This window comes from Echiichthys vipera (genome assembly GCF_963691815.1).
Source record: "Echiichthys vipera genome assembly, chromosome: 2".
Lineage (NCBI taxonomy): Eukaryota > Metazoa > Chordata > Actinopteri > Perciformes > Trachinidae > Echiichthys > Echiichthys vipera.
In genome coordinates, this window is record NC_139827.1 from 36,529,965 (window position 1) to 36,545,682 (window position 15,718).

Below are 15,718 nucleotides of genomic sequence, written 5' to 3' on the forward strand. Positions count from 1 at the left end.
CAAGTCATGCCAAACAGATGAAACCCCGAAGGGCGGGGGTTGAAGATGGAGGAACGGCTACTTCTGAAATAAACATATGCACGCACAAGCGGACACATAACCACGCCTTTGTAACAAGTTTATATGCTGGAGCAGATAGAATAGAGATCAGAAGCTTCTTGCCTCTGGTCACGGGTACTGTGTTGTACACAGATGCTCTAGATAGAGAATAGAACATTTCTCCAGACGTCTGTATAATTCCGATGTCCTCCTGCTAATAAATGCCTGCTGGCGCACTAAACTACAAACGACTCTGCTGACTCCAGAAAGCCTCCTGTAGAATTTGAATCACGCAATATATACTCTGTGAGGTCCTTCTGATTTGACTAACGTATTGTGTGTAAAATTCCTACAGAGAAACTTGGTGACCCCGGACGTGATTCTAACAAGGAGGCTCAGGTAAAAGGAGCTGCAGAGGTTGGACCGGTGACCAAGCGGAGTCACTGGGAACCTCCTGGGGCCGACCGAAGTTCTCCACAAGGGCGCCCACCACTAAAAAAGGTAAGCAGTCACCTATTCTTCTGTTAAAGAAATGTATAAAATATTATCAGAAATGTTCTTTTCATGCAAATAATACAAAGTGTTTTTTTAGAGTGTTTGTTGCAAAGTATGTGCCTGCATGTCTAACCAATTATATTTGACCCATCTGGGGAAAGTTTGATAACGTGTTCCCTCCCTAGAAGAGAACTGTGGGAGCAAATGCAGCTGTGACCTTGTAGAAACTCTTGTGTGGAAAATAGTATCTGTATGTAACTAGTTAATTATTATTCATGAGTGACTTATGATTATTCATGAAAACTTCAAATAAAAGGACACGGGGAAGAATGGAGAGACGGAGAGAATTTGCAGAGGGACAAGCCAAGCAGTGCTCGTTGACCTCCTCTCTCCCAGTGTCGAGATATGTTAAGTGTTTCTTGTCTCTGACTGATGAAGCCTCCAATGTGTTGTTCTGTCTAACAACTGAAAGATTTGACATGTGTTGTTCTGTCTAGCAACTGAAAGATTTGACATGTGTTGCATTTGTCAAAGCAACAGAAATATTTTGACATTTTTGGTCCTTCGAGCCGGATCTCAACACTGCAGAAAAAAGGGTGACTGACGGGACGTCTGCAAAGACTGTGCACAGCAAAGTCTGGCGGAAAAACCTGCCGCTGGACAAAGACCACCTTTCAACGTGGCCAGACGGAAAAACCCCTCATCCATCCTTTTGACGCAGCAGACAAGATCCGAGCCAGTGGAGGGGAGACATTCATCACGAAAAGGTCAGAGATTGAAAGAGACTAGGGAGCATTACGGCTCCACAGAAAGACGTCTTTAAAAATGTGCTTATTGCAGATCTGCAAAGAATGTGTGTGCGTGAATAATTGTTGTATGAAAAGGAATTTGGTCTGTTCGGCAGTATTTGGGCCCGAAACCTAACGGTGTAAACAAAAAGCCTATTTGCTTGCTGTAATAGATTAAATTGCATTAAGGACATTAGGTGAAGGGACTAGGGATCTAAAACGCAGATTTATTCCTGGGATAGAACCCCCAGACTGTGTCTGCAAGGAACAATAAGTTCTTTGTAGAAGCTTGACACAGTGGGAATTATCTGTGGTCCTTGAGAAATTTCCCTGAGTCCTGGATCACTCAGTAACGTGATGCAATGGAATAAAACATTTCATGTTGTAGTAAGATGCAAGTAAAATAAAAAGTAAAAGACAGATACTTGTAAGTGTAGAGAAAGCTAAAGCAAAAGAGGTGCTGGTTTATATGACGGAGGATGAAGAGACAGGGCCAGTGACAGGAAGACAGGAGAGACATAGGGATGAGGAAAGTGAAGAAAAAGGAGCTGCTGCAAAGCCAAAGGTCGTAGTGCAGGGATTATTTAAAGTACATTCTTTCAGGACAGGAAGAGTTGATTTACTACCAAAAAGGGGTAGAGGAGGTTTCAGAAACAGACAGGGACAGGGGAAGTGCTATTAAACTATCAGGATGACCTGCTCTTTATGCATAGTATAAAACAAGAGGTCATTTTGTATGTGAACGGTAAACTTATTACCTTTTTATGTGACATAGGTGCCTGCAGGATTACCTGCAGATAACTAATAGATAAATAAATAGATAAATAGATAGAAATACCATTAAAGCAGTGCACAGACGCACAGTACGGAGGACAGAACAAATAATAAATAAATGAATAAGTTGCTTTTTAGTTTAAGAAAACATTTAATTTGACTTCACTTTGTCCGTTTGTGGCTGTAGATTTCTCCTTAATTCATCAAAAGTTAACATTAGATAAAACATAAAATTATAAAAAATAAGCTTAATTTTATGGGGACATATATTATAAATAATACAAAATAGTACTTACAAATATTTTGAAAACAAAACTAACAGTATATTCTGATTTATGGTTAAAAGTGATTTCTGTAAATATATCTCTATATTATAAATATGTCAAAATTAAACAAGAACGTTGAACCTGGTTTTATCAAATGTTCACGTTTCTGTTCTGGAAATGTAAAAAAAATAATACTTCATATTTCATACATTAATGCCTCATTTGCATTTTAAATATAAGGTTTCAAAGAACTTGTAATACAATAAATATTTTAATAATATAATACATTGTACCCTTTTCATCCCTTTATAAAAACTCGACCTCTTTCTGTACAGTAGATATAACAAATGATGCATTATATTTAATGCAGGGTGGACGCACACCACGTGTTTCTTTGACTAAATCCTCAAAGCAAACATTGAAAGATTTGGATAATGAAGCAAGACGAGTAAAAGCAGCTCACAGCTGGACAAACACAATCGATCCTAAAGTTCAATACAATAAGGATACGCAGTATTATCGCCAAAAACTACAGTGGGTGGTCACAACCACTCCAAAAGTCCATTTGGACGAGTCAAACACATGAGAAGCAAATGTGTTATCCCTTACGACAGAGGAAGAACAAAGTCTGGCTTCATTACCCAAAGAATTATGGTCTGAAGGTCCATCTGATGTAGGATTAATGAAAGGCATCCCACCAGTGTTAATTAAAGGAAAAACAGAATATAGGCCGAAAGCCTGTAATTGAAGATCTAAAGAAAGCAGGAATTATAATTCCGTGCCCAGATTCACCCTGTAATACACCTATTTTTCCTGTCCGAAAAGCTGCGCCATCAATTTCTTGGCGCATGATACAGGACCTAAGAGCAATTAATGCTGCAGTACAACAAAGGGCACCAAATGTCCCCAATCCACACACATTGCTTAATTCTATGGATCCTAATGCAAAGTATTTCTCGGTCATAGACTTAAGCAATGCGTTCTGGTCGATTCCAATACATAAAGATAGCCAACATTGGTTCGCATTTACGTTTAAAAATAAACGATATACATTCACAAGACTAGCACAAGGCTATTGTGAAAGTCCCACAATTTTTGCTGAAGCAATTGCCAATTGTCTAGCAGACTTCAACCCCCCTAGAGGGAGCCAAATCCTCTCATATGTAGATGATATCATAATAAACTCCACAACAAAAGAGGATTGTAAAGAAGACACGTTAGCTTTACTCAAATTTCTTGCTAAAACTGGCAACAAAGTAAGTAAAAGTAAATTACAATTGTGGAAAGAAGAAGTAAAATACCTAGGTCACACGTTGACCCAAAATGGCATAACAGTAAATCAAGAAAGAAAAACAGCCATTTTGTCTGCACCAAGACCAATAACAAAAAGACAAATGATGTCCTTTTTAGGACTTTGCAACTACTGCCGAGCGTGGGTAATGGATTACGCAGAAGTAACAAGACCTCTGCTTGATCTCATTTACTCTACACCTATGGCGTTAACAGATAAAATAATTTGGACAGAAACGGCAGAAAAAGCATTTTGTAACATTAAACAAATGCTGGCAGGAACGACGGTACTTGCCTTACCTAACTATGATAAACATTTTATCCAAACTGTAGACTGAAAAAATGGATTTATGACGTCAGTGTTATTACAAATACAGGGGCAAAAACACAAACCCTTAGCCTACTATTCAATGCAACTGGACCCAGTGGCTAGAGCATCCCCGCCCTGTGTTCAGGCTGTGATCGCAGCAGCAATGGCTGTACAGGCCTCTGCGGAAGTAGTATTATTTCATCCAATAACACTACAAGTGCCACATGCAGTAGCAGCCCTGTTACTACAAACAAAAATGACCTTTTTATCACCTGCCAGACATCTGTCATGCATGACTACACTTTTGTCGCAACCACATCTAAATATAGAAAGAAGCACAACATTAAATCCAGCCACGCTGATACCAGTATCAACAGATGGCACTAAACATGATTGTCTGCATGAAACACAGTTAGTGTACAAACCACGTCCTGATTTATTAGACACACCTTTGACACATGGCCATATAGTATTTGTTGATGGTTCTGCACGTAAGAATGCACAAGGACAAAATTGTGTAGGCTACGCTATAACAACTATAGATAAATGCCTAAAAACAGGAAAATTACCATCTAATTTATCGGCACAGGCCGCTGAAATAGTAGCATTAACTGAAGCATGTAAATTATTTCAAAATAAGGACGTAACAATTTACACAGATAGCCAATTTGCATACGGCGCAGTACATCTATTCTGCCAACAGTGGAAACTTAGAGGTTTTAAAACGTCAACAGGAAAACCAATAACACACGACAAGTTATTACAGGAACTCTTAAAAACTATAATGTTACCAAAATCTATTGCAGTGTGCAAGTGTGATGCCCACACAAGAAGAAAAGATATGGTTTCAATCGGCAATGCAATGGCAGACAAAGAAGCTAAATTAGCCACACATCCTGTTTTGCATGTTTCAACGTCTCAAAATACACCTGTGACGTGTGACATATTACGACAAAGACAACAACAAGCACCACAAATGCAGAAATCAATGTGGCAGAAAAAAGGAGCTACAAAAATAAATGATATTTATATTGGACCCGATGGTAAACCCTGGCTACCTCGATCGCTGTTCAAATGGGCTTCAATAATGAGCCATGGGCGTTGCCATGCCTCAAACGGGGGGGATGACAGACTTAGTGAACAGCTACTATACTACTTATGGGTTTAATACATATTCAAAAAAATTTTGTAATCAATGTTTAACATGCATTAAACATAACTCACAAGGACAACAAACGAGGTGCATTTCCAAAACCAGAATATCCTTTTGAAGAAATACATATGGATTTCATAAAACTAAACAAAGGTGTAGAATACTGTTTAGTTATAATAGATGCCTTTTCCAAATGGGTAGAAATGTTTCCATGCGCTAACCCTGATGCAATCACAGTAGCAAAAGCTATATGTAAAAGAATTGTCCCAACCTTTGGGATACCAAAAAGAATACGATCAGATAATGGCTCACATTTTGTAAACGACACAATAAATATAATAGGAAAAAACTAGGGATGCTCGATATTGGCTTTTCTGCCGATATCCGATATTCCGATATTGTCCAACCCTTAATTTCCGATACCGATATCACCCGATACCGATATATGCAGCCTTTTTACACCAAAATTCATCACATATCACCTATTATGGAATTAACACATTATGCCTAATTTTATTGTGATGCCCCACTGGATGCATACATGGCTTTTCAAATGTAAACACAGTCTGTACAAAAAAAGTTATTGAAAAAAGTGCCATTCATTTATTTGTTTGTGTTTTTAGAGAGAATATTTTGCCTCAAACAAAATTACAGACATTATCAAAACAAGGAAGATGCATATCTACAGTCCAGAGTAGTAATCAAACTTAGTTTTCTTTTCCCAGACTGAGTAACGACAGAGCCGTAACTTGGCAAATAATACAATCAATAAATTAGCAGTTAAGCTCAACATGCTAACCTGTATTGGATCTAACGGATACAGCACCAGAAATTAGCTTCTCGACGTGACTGTAAACAATGCTGTGCAATTCGGGTAAGCACTGGTCTGAGAAATACTTGCGCCTGGGCACGAGATAACGGGGCTCGAGGAACTCCACACGTTTGGTGAATCCGGCATCTTGAACGATAGAAAAAGTTTTTTTTCTCGGTGTCGGCTGTTGCTTCTTTTCATCACTTTGCTGCACAGATGTAGCGTATAACTCCGCATGATTCTTCTTGAGGTGAGTGATCAAATGTGATGTATTAAAGGAAGACGCCTTGTTTCCTCCTCTCATAACTAACGCCTTGCAGTCATTGCAAAGCACACATATACTGTTAGGAGGTGACACTTGGAAATACTTTCAAACCACGGACATCTCATGCACCGGGAGAGCTGAAGCTTGTTAGCCACGGTTAGCAACCTACGAGTCTAGCGTGTTGTTGTTGTTATACGTCATCAAGCACGCACCTGTAAACGGCCCGTGTTGCATTCAGGTACACTCGGAAATGCTGAAGCCTACAGAACTAACATCGGTTGTAAAAAACCCGATACCGATAATTCCCGATATTACATTTTTAACTCAATATCGGCCGATAATATCGGCCCACCGATATTATCGGACATCCCTAGAAAAAACCTAAAAATAGACTTAAAATACCATAGTGCTTATCACCCGGCCTCAGCTGGACTTGTTGAGAGGTTCAATGGCACAATTAAAAATAAGCTAACCAAATGCATGAACGAAACTGGAAGACCATGGCCTGAATGTGTTGATTTAGTACAACTAAGTTTACACATTATGCCTACAGGCGGATGTAAATTGACTCCTGACACTGTATGGTAGACCATATTATTTACCTGACTTACATTTAAAAATAAAAGACGAGCCTGACTCTGAGAAGACATTGGCAGACTATATGAGACAGGCACTGAGCCATAGAAAATGTAAAGAAACCAATAATCTGCCTGATTTTCCTATATGCCCCCAGGAGGACAAAACTGTAACGCCTGGTGACCACGTGTTCGTGAAAGTGATAAAGCGGAAGTGCTGGTCCAGTCCAAGGTGGGAGGGGCCATTCCAAGTTATTCTCTCCACGCCCACTGCTGTGAAGATCGCTGAGAGGTCCAGCTGGATACATCTCTCACATTGCAAAGTGAGGACACTTAGTGATCTTGTTCCAACCGCTGAGTAGGGGAAGTCTGACTACGAAGGGGTTTGGAAACGCCTAGGTCCATTCGTCTCAACGTCAGTGAAGAAATCAACGATCCTCTCAGGTTAGTGGAACGAGAGCACAAGTGTGAAACCATGTCAAAATACCAGAAAAGATGGCTGGCCACCTGGACTGCAGGTGCAACGATGGACGCACTAATGATCTTTGCTGCCTTCGCCCCGTGGATGTGGACAACACCTCAAGACCCGAAGGATGAAGAAATGGTTACAATGGTAAACACTGTGATTGATGACTGTGATGATTCATTTCTTCTCCGTAACAGTACTGGTATGACGAGGTCTGTAAATCTCAGATTACGTAGGAAATGTTATCAAGACAGCGAGCAGGGTCATGGTAAGACTTTGATATACTGTAGTGATTACATTATTCTGACAGCAGAAGGTACTTGGTCACTTCAGGTTCTCAATAAATCATTGACGACATGCAAACACATGTTCCGTAATCATAGCATGTGGACACCTATTGTTGAGCCATACACACTCCGCATACGACCTCCTAGAGGTGATTATTATCGTAACCTCATTGGCAGGGAAGGGCATGGCTTACTGGAGGGGCCTGGTGTGAGATTCTGCTGAAGTTTCTGACACCCATAACTGTGATTCTCCTCCTATGCTGTGTATTCATCACGTGCATCGTGCCTTGTCTACAATCCCTGATGTCCAAGATGATAAGCAGAACCACGGCCGAGGCTCTGTTATATCAGCAGGAGAGCCTGGCCCTGATAACTGCACATGCACATAACGAAGGATCCACCACAGAAGACACACACTTATACTGTGATGGCTGTGAGGAGTGTGCACTGGCTGACATAAAATACATTGTCTAAACTGATTACCTCTGAGTGTAAAGAAATGTTGTTTTCGAACCTGACGACTGTACTGAAAGCTCTGCCAAGAGAATGGTATGTGTCTGATATGAGAAAGAATAATAACAATTCTGATAAACAGGAGGGAAATGTTAAAGAAATGTATAAAATATTATCAGAAATGTTCTTTTCATGCATATATTACAAAGTGTTTTTTTAGAGTGTTTGTTGCTAAGTATGTGCCTGCATGTCTAACCAATTATATTTGACCCATCTGGGGAAAGTTTGATAACGTGTTCCCTCCCTAGAAGAGAACTGTGGGAGCAAAAGCAGCTGTGACCTTGTAGAAACTCTTGTGTGGAAAATAGTATCTGTATGTAACTAGTTAATTATTATTCATGAGTGACTTATGATTATTCATGCAAACTTCAAATAAAAGGACACGGGGAAGAATGGAGAGACGGAGAGAATTTGCAGAGGGACAAGCCAAGCAGTGCTCGTTGACCTCCTCTCTCCCCGTGTCGAGATACGTTAAGTGTTTCTTGTCTCTGACTGATGAAGCCTCCAATGTGTTGTTCTGTCTAACAACTGAAAGATTTGACATGTGTTGTTCTGTCTAGCAACTGAAAGATTTGACATGTGTTGCGTTTGTCAAAGCAACAGAAATATTTTGACATCTTCTTAAGAAGTAAAGACTGTGATTCGGCCTAAAATCTAAATTGGTGGAGAATGTCAGTATGTTTCCTAGAGGTTAATTTGATCCAAATTTAGCCGGTGGACTGATGCTTTGAAAAAAAGGCCTGGTAAACTGATTTGGAATCAGTATAACAGTAAAAGGTAAAGGAGTGTCGGGATCATAAATCCCGACAGGTCCTAGGCGCATAAACGGTGCTCAGTAAGACGTTCATGGAACGCAGAAAGGCCGGAGGCTGTAGAGACCCTTGAATATACATTAGGCATTAAGGACTAAAAGCGCCACAGGGGGATAGCCCCTAGGTGAGCCTAGAAAGCCACCGTAGGTCTGGGACCTAAAGGTTCTGGGAACCGAAGAAAAATTGTAGGTCTGGGACCTAAAGGTTCTGGGAACCAAAGAAAAATTGTAGGTCTGGGACCTAAAGGTTCTGGGAACCAAAGAAAATTGTAGGTCTGGGACCTAAGGTTCTGGGAACCTAAGTATAAGAAATAACTAAAAGTTGTGTTTATTTGTGGGATTGTTGTGTGGGAGGTTTCAAGGATAATAGAGAACACAAACAGATAAAAGTGTGAGTAGGTTTCTGTGATGGTGGATACACCCTTGTCTGTAGCCGCTGATAGTGAAACACTGTCAGTAGAAGCTTGTTGCAGACATCACAGAAAAGCCTGATGATTAAACTCACCACTGGTCTTCTCTTATCTGGGGGTACATAAATAACGGGCTTGTGACACTCGGCTTTTGGTCATTAAAACTGGTGATATATCGTCTCACTCCGCTCTATCACGGTAGAGTAGAAGCTTGAGTGAGGGGAGGATCACTGGGGACTAGATCCAATGACCGGATAACGAGTGTGTGTGAATAAAGAATAAATAAATACCTGTGAATAGTACTTTAACAGCTGAAATAACTATGGCAGGCCCTGTAGCGTCCCCGGCTGATTGATGGTCGGACTCTTTAACTGATGGTTCACAAGTGTTTATTTTTGGGCAAAATAGATGATACCGTTGCTCCATTAAATCTTTTGACACCTTGAAGACTCTGAACACAACGTGAACACATCGTGAACAATAAGAGTAAGAGCTATGGAATAAAACAAAAATAATATGTTACCATCTATGTAATATCATGTTCAACAATATCAAAATAGTGTGTTTTTAACCTTTTACAGAAAATGAATTGTCATTTACAATCATGAAGTATCCCTTTAAACCTATTTTATCTTTATTACAAACTCAGAATAGAGTGCAATAAACAAACATATTTAACTTAAAAAATGATATTATAACTGTCAGTTTGCAGCTTTAACTTCCAAAGATTGTTAATGCACACAAAAATAATGCTGTATTTATTAAATACTAGCAAGCAGTGTAATGAAATAATTGTCTCCTTCAGAAAGACAGATGCTCTGAATCGAGCCAAAATAGCGTTACTGAGCTTCAAATAGACTTGTATAAAACGATGAAAAGCAACACAAGGACATCCGGTTTTGATAACGCATTAAGCACCACATGACAAACCCTGTGCCCTTATCAGCCAGGTGCTAAACAAACTTGTCAGTTTACATTTCCTTGAGTTTTTGCACTTTTGATAAACTTGATGATTTTTTTTTCTCTTTTCCGGTTACACTCTATCAAAATAAAAGCACAAGCCTAAAAACAGGAAGTAACGGTAAAAATAAACAAATTTTAAGAGATTTCTCATGAAAATGCAACTACACATTTTGGGAATATGATGTGCTATATTAAAGGTAATTTACAGGCCCAGGATTAGGTTGGGATGAATACTGGCAGCGAGTAGTAGGACAGGCCATTTCCGGAAGGCCTACTCACGGTCAGGATAAAAAGAAACATAAGACTAGATTGACAGATTTGAAGGAATATTTAGAGACGTGTAAAGGTGGGGTTGAAGCGACCCAGAGAATATGGTTAAAATTATCCAGTTAGAGGAGGACATAGCACGTGAAGAAGTAGGGGGAAACAGAAATAATGGTCTGAGTAGGTTGTGGCATAAGAGAAAGTAGGAGGAGAAAGAATAGGAGAAGAGGGAGGAGCGAAGAGCAGATTTGCATATGGCCGGACTGGCAGCTGAGAGTGTAGAGACAGCTGAGAAATAGGGCAGAAAAGAAGGAGGCAGAAACAGTACCCCCACCCTATCCAAACCCACCCCCGTCGCCATCAGCCCCTTCAGCAAGTAGAATATACCCAGATTTGTCTTTACAGTTACCTACGATTGAGGCAGAAGGAAGTATGAAGGTAAAAATGAGAAGAAACGCAGATTATGAGGATACAAAAAAGCGGGAAGAAAGAGAGGATGACTATAGTAACAGGTGAATCTGAGAGGGTGAGACTTCAGACAGAAGAGGAGAGACAGTGGGAGGAGGAAAAAACAGTAGGAGAAGGAGAGACAGCGTCAGAAAGGAGCGTGGTATGAGGAAGAGAGGTTGCATGAGAGGGCACAACAGAAAGGAGGGGCTTTCGGAGAGACAGTATGAGAAAAAAAAATCAGTATGATGAGTTCTGGCTCAGAGGGGGAGGAAGAGGAGATACTATGGTCAGAATGCGGAAGCAGAGGACCAGGAACTAAGACTGGACGAGACATGAAGGAAGAAAGGAGGATGAGGGAGTATATATGCAGGAATTAGTAGAGATGCAAGAATTAGTGGAAAAGATTCGAAAAAATTAGAAGATGAGTTACGACTTCTGGCACAGCATGGAGCAGACTGACCAGTGGCGTTTAGAACACGTGGTAAATGCCTCTAGTGCGCTCTAAAGGGACAGGACAGGATATACAAACCATTTAGTTTAGCAGACAAGGAACACATGAATGCACAACTACCACCACTTAGTGACAGAGCTGGAATATGGTTACAGAAATTAACTGGTCTAACCTTAGGCACAGAGCTCACCGTGAATGAATGAATGAATTTTATTTTTGGTTATACATCAGATGCTAAATAAAATGACATAATATTTTGAAAATTTCAACAAAAAAAAAAAAGGATTTGGCTGAAGCAACTTGCTTTTATTATCCCACCCTAACATCACAGTTCTGACTGTTTAAACACAACATATTTACTTATGATTAAACATATATTTGATTAAAGGTACATTTACTTATACCTAAATAAATGAAATAATTTACTTACTTTATATACATTTAAACATATTATACATATAAACATACACACACATACTCACAAAGCAAAAATCTAAATTCATATTTGCTTAAATAAGGTTAACTTTTTTCTCATTTCCATGTATTCAATAATCAGAATGAATAACATTTCCCTTTTTTATTTATTTATTTATTTTTCTATTTTCCAATTATAACATTTATACATAATTATTTCAAATTTCAAGGTCTTTTTAAATATCGGTCGTGTTGTAATTACTTTCAGTTTATCATTAAGGTCATTCCACATTTTTACACCAGTAACGGACACAGACACGCATCTTTGTCTAATGTGAGTTCTTGCTTTTCTTGTTTCAAATCGAAGCAGTCCTCTTAAATTATAGCAATTGATTCTTAATTTAAATAAAGATTGAATACCTGTAGGAAGATCTTTTTTTTTACAGCTCTGAATAAGATTTCAAGTATTTTTAGCTTGACTATAACCGTAAATTTTAAAATATTAGATTTTATGAAAAGCTCGTTAGTAGAGTCACGGTATCCCACCATAGGTGATGTGAGAGGATTTGGATTCAAGATTCAAGAAGCTTTATTTATTATTTTATTAATCCTGAGGGAAATGATTGTGCAACAGTTTCAATACAAAGATGGGAAAGGATCAGAGTAACAATGAGCTAACATAATCAAATAAAATAAAGCTAACAACAAATAAATCAAACAATAACTAAGTGTGACAGAGTACAACAGACATTGTGGTTAAACGTAAATAAGTGATAAAGAGCGCTAATTGAAACAGTGTTAAAAATGTGGCAGCATTTCCTGAAGAACTAAGAATTTATTGGACAGAAATATGGATTAGGGACAACAGACCAATTAGATTTAGATGCAGGAAAGACTGGCAGGAGAGGTCAGGAACAAACCCAAGGTCAGATGAGGATGACCCCAGAGCAGACATAGAGCCATTACACATATGTATGAGGACACTTCAACATCACATGCGTAGAGCAGATGAAATAAAGGCTGCGAGCAAAACAGAGGTAGAGAATTTGAAAATACAACTGACCAAATTACAGTTAGCAAAAGCCAGAGAGGAAGGCACAAGCCACAAACAAGCAGCTAAAGCAAAGACACAAGCACAAATGAGCCAACAACAGGAGGAGCCAGCGCCAATGGGAATCCCCAGTTCCAGTTGCAGGCCAATTTTATACAGGACCCCCTCCCCAGGGACCATGGAACCCGCCAGGACCATGGGGCCCACCACAATCACATTATAGAGGAGGAAGAGGACGAGGCTTTAATCCTCGAGGAGGTTATGGAAGGGACAGGGGCGGATCACCGGGGGCTAGGGATAATGGGTGTTTCGTGTGTGGAGGTCATGGACATTGGGCACGAGACTGTCCACAAAACCAGAGAGGGCCACCAAGAGGGGGACCACCTCAACAGCAGCAACTCAGCATGTGCCACCGCAACCACAACTGGCCCCAGGTAACCAGTTGCCCCAAGGCACCTGGTATCCAGACCAATACTAGGGGTGCCCAGGGTCAAGGGCCAGGGGAGAGGCTGACCCCTTGCTGCGGGGAGAAGTGAACGAACGAAAAGTGAACTTTTTAGTCAATACAGGAGCAACACATTCGACTCTGATACAAACTCAGTTCGGTCAACAGCTCTCCAAATATTCCATAGACCTTGTGGGATTTGGAGGACAGCCAATGCCACTCCCTTTCACAGAACCCTTCACCACTAAAATAGCTGGTTACCAGTTTCATCAAAGCTATGTATATTCGCCACAATGCCCAATCTCACTGCTAGGAAGAGATGTCCTAGTTAGATTGAAAGCATCTATCCTATGTGGCCCACAGGGGGTGCAAGTTCATTTCCCTAATGGGGTAAAAATAGACTGTTCAGAGACAATTACTTCAAGATGTAACAATGGACAATGGATCCTAGGGGTAGATCCTGATCAGCAGCAACAGTCGGCCAACGTTTACTGGACTCGATTGAAAGAGGACCCAGACCAATTACCAATGTTCTGAACCTGTATCAACAATGGAAACCGTGGATTCACTCAGTGCACCCATATGAACCGGTCCCTGACGTCCCCACTGTACTCTTCTCTATGACCGCACCCAAACTGAAGAGGTGTATGAGAAAAGATTGAGGGGAAGTAGAGGGTTCCCCTTGGACACTGACTTCGGACTGTATATATTAGAATCAGAATCAGAATCAGAAAACCTTTAATGTCCCGCAGACAGGGGAAATTCTTTTGTCACAGCAGCAACAGAATATTACAAAATAAGATTAAAAATAGAAAAAACTAAGCAATAAATTAAATTTTAGAAAGGGAAGAAATAGAAATAGACATATATACATATTCACATGATATGGTGCAGTTGTTCTTGTTTTGTTTGTTTTGTAAAAATATAATATGGAGTGAATAAATATAAGTAAATAAGACCAAATAGTGCAAAAACAGAAGTGACCATAGTTCATAGTACATATGTATCAAAGAAAGGAGTAGTAGCACAAGTCCTGCTCACTGCAGAACAGGCAGAGTGGTACAACATGGGTGACACTGCAGCACCCCATATTAGCTTAGCATTAGGAGCAGGAAGTCAAGCTAAAGATTTAGGGCCCATGGTAAAAACAACATCTCAGTTACAGGCCTGGGAACAAACCACAATCCCGGCAGTCACATACTCTAAAGAAGGACAGGTGTACAAGATCACTCATCACACCACCTCGCAGTCAGAATTAGAGAAAAAGGTAAAAACACAAAAACACCTAGTGGCAGGGCATCCACTCAAAATTTTGACCAGGCATAGTGTAAAAGCGTTAATCTCATCATCCGTTTTTACTCTATCAGGCTCTTGACTGAAAAAAGTAGAGGACGGCTTAAATGCGCCAAACATAACGTACTCACACACATTAAAGTGAGACCCGACTTGCATGCAATACCATTGGACCGACCAGACATGGACTTGTATGTAGACGGCTGCTGTTTCAGAAAAGATAATGGAGGACTAAGCGCAGCATGGGCAGTGGTTATCAAAGATCAGGGAAAGTTTGAGACACTAAGTACAGGAGAAGTGACAGAAAAACCGTCAGCTCAGCTAGCGGAAGTGACGGCAGTGACAGCAGCTTGTAAGCATGGTGGGGGAAAGAGAGTGAACATATATGATAGATAGATAGATAGATAGATAGATAACTTTATTTATCCCCGAGGGGAAATGAGGTCATCGTAGCAGCGGTACAGAGCAATCAGAAGTACTAAAAATAAGATAAAATATGAAATACAAAATATGAACAACAATAAAATAAAATAAAAGTACAGTATCGCAGATAAACACTATATTACAATGTGCTATGTGTATTTTAATGTGCAAGAGAGATAAAAGTGCATTTCAGTGATAGGTCACTTTGAGTGGTGTGAGTTTATTCCCTGAGCGTCGCTCATATGCAGACTCTGCATATGCCAGTGCAGCAGTGCATTGTCAGTTGAAAGAGTGAGAGAGAGCAGGTTTTGTGACAGCTTCAGGTCAGCCTATTAAGCATGAGGAGGAAATGAGGAAAGAGAAAATAGCAAAAATGATGGCAACTACAGGTCTATCATGATTAGACTGTTTGCCTATGGCATTATACTCTAAGAGGGGTAGTGTGAACAGAGAAAATAAATTTACCCCTTATGAGTTATTTACTTGGTCGCACCATCCCCGGACCAAGACACCAGGAACCGCTGCAGCCAGGGGCCACACCAGGACTGACACGGTCCTACGTGACTCAACTCCAAGGCTGGGTAAAAACATTGGCAGGAAGCCAAGGGGGGTCAGGACCAGTACCGGCCCCATTGACTCTGCTAGGAGAACCTTGGGTATATGTATAGATATTGAAAAGAAAGTGGACACACTCTAGGTGGACAGGACCCC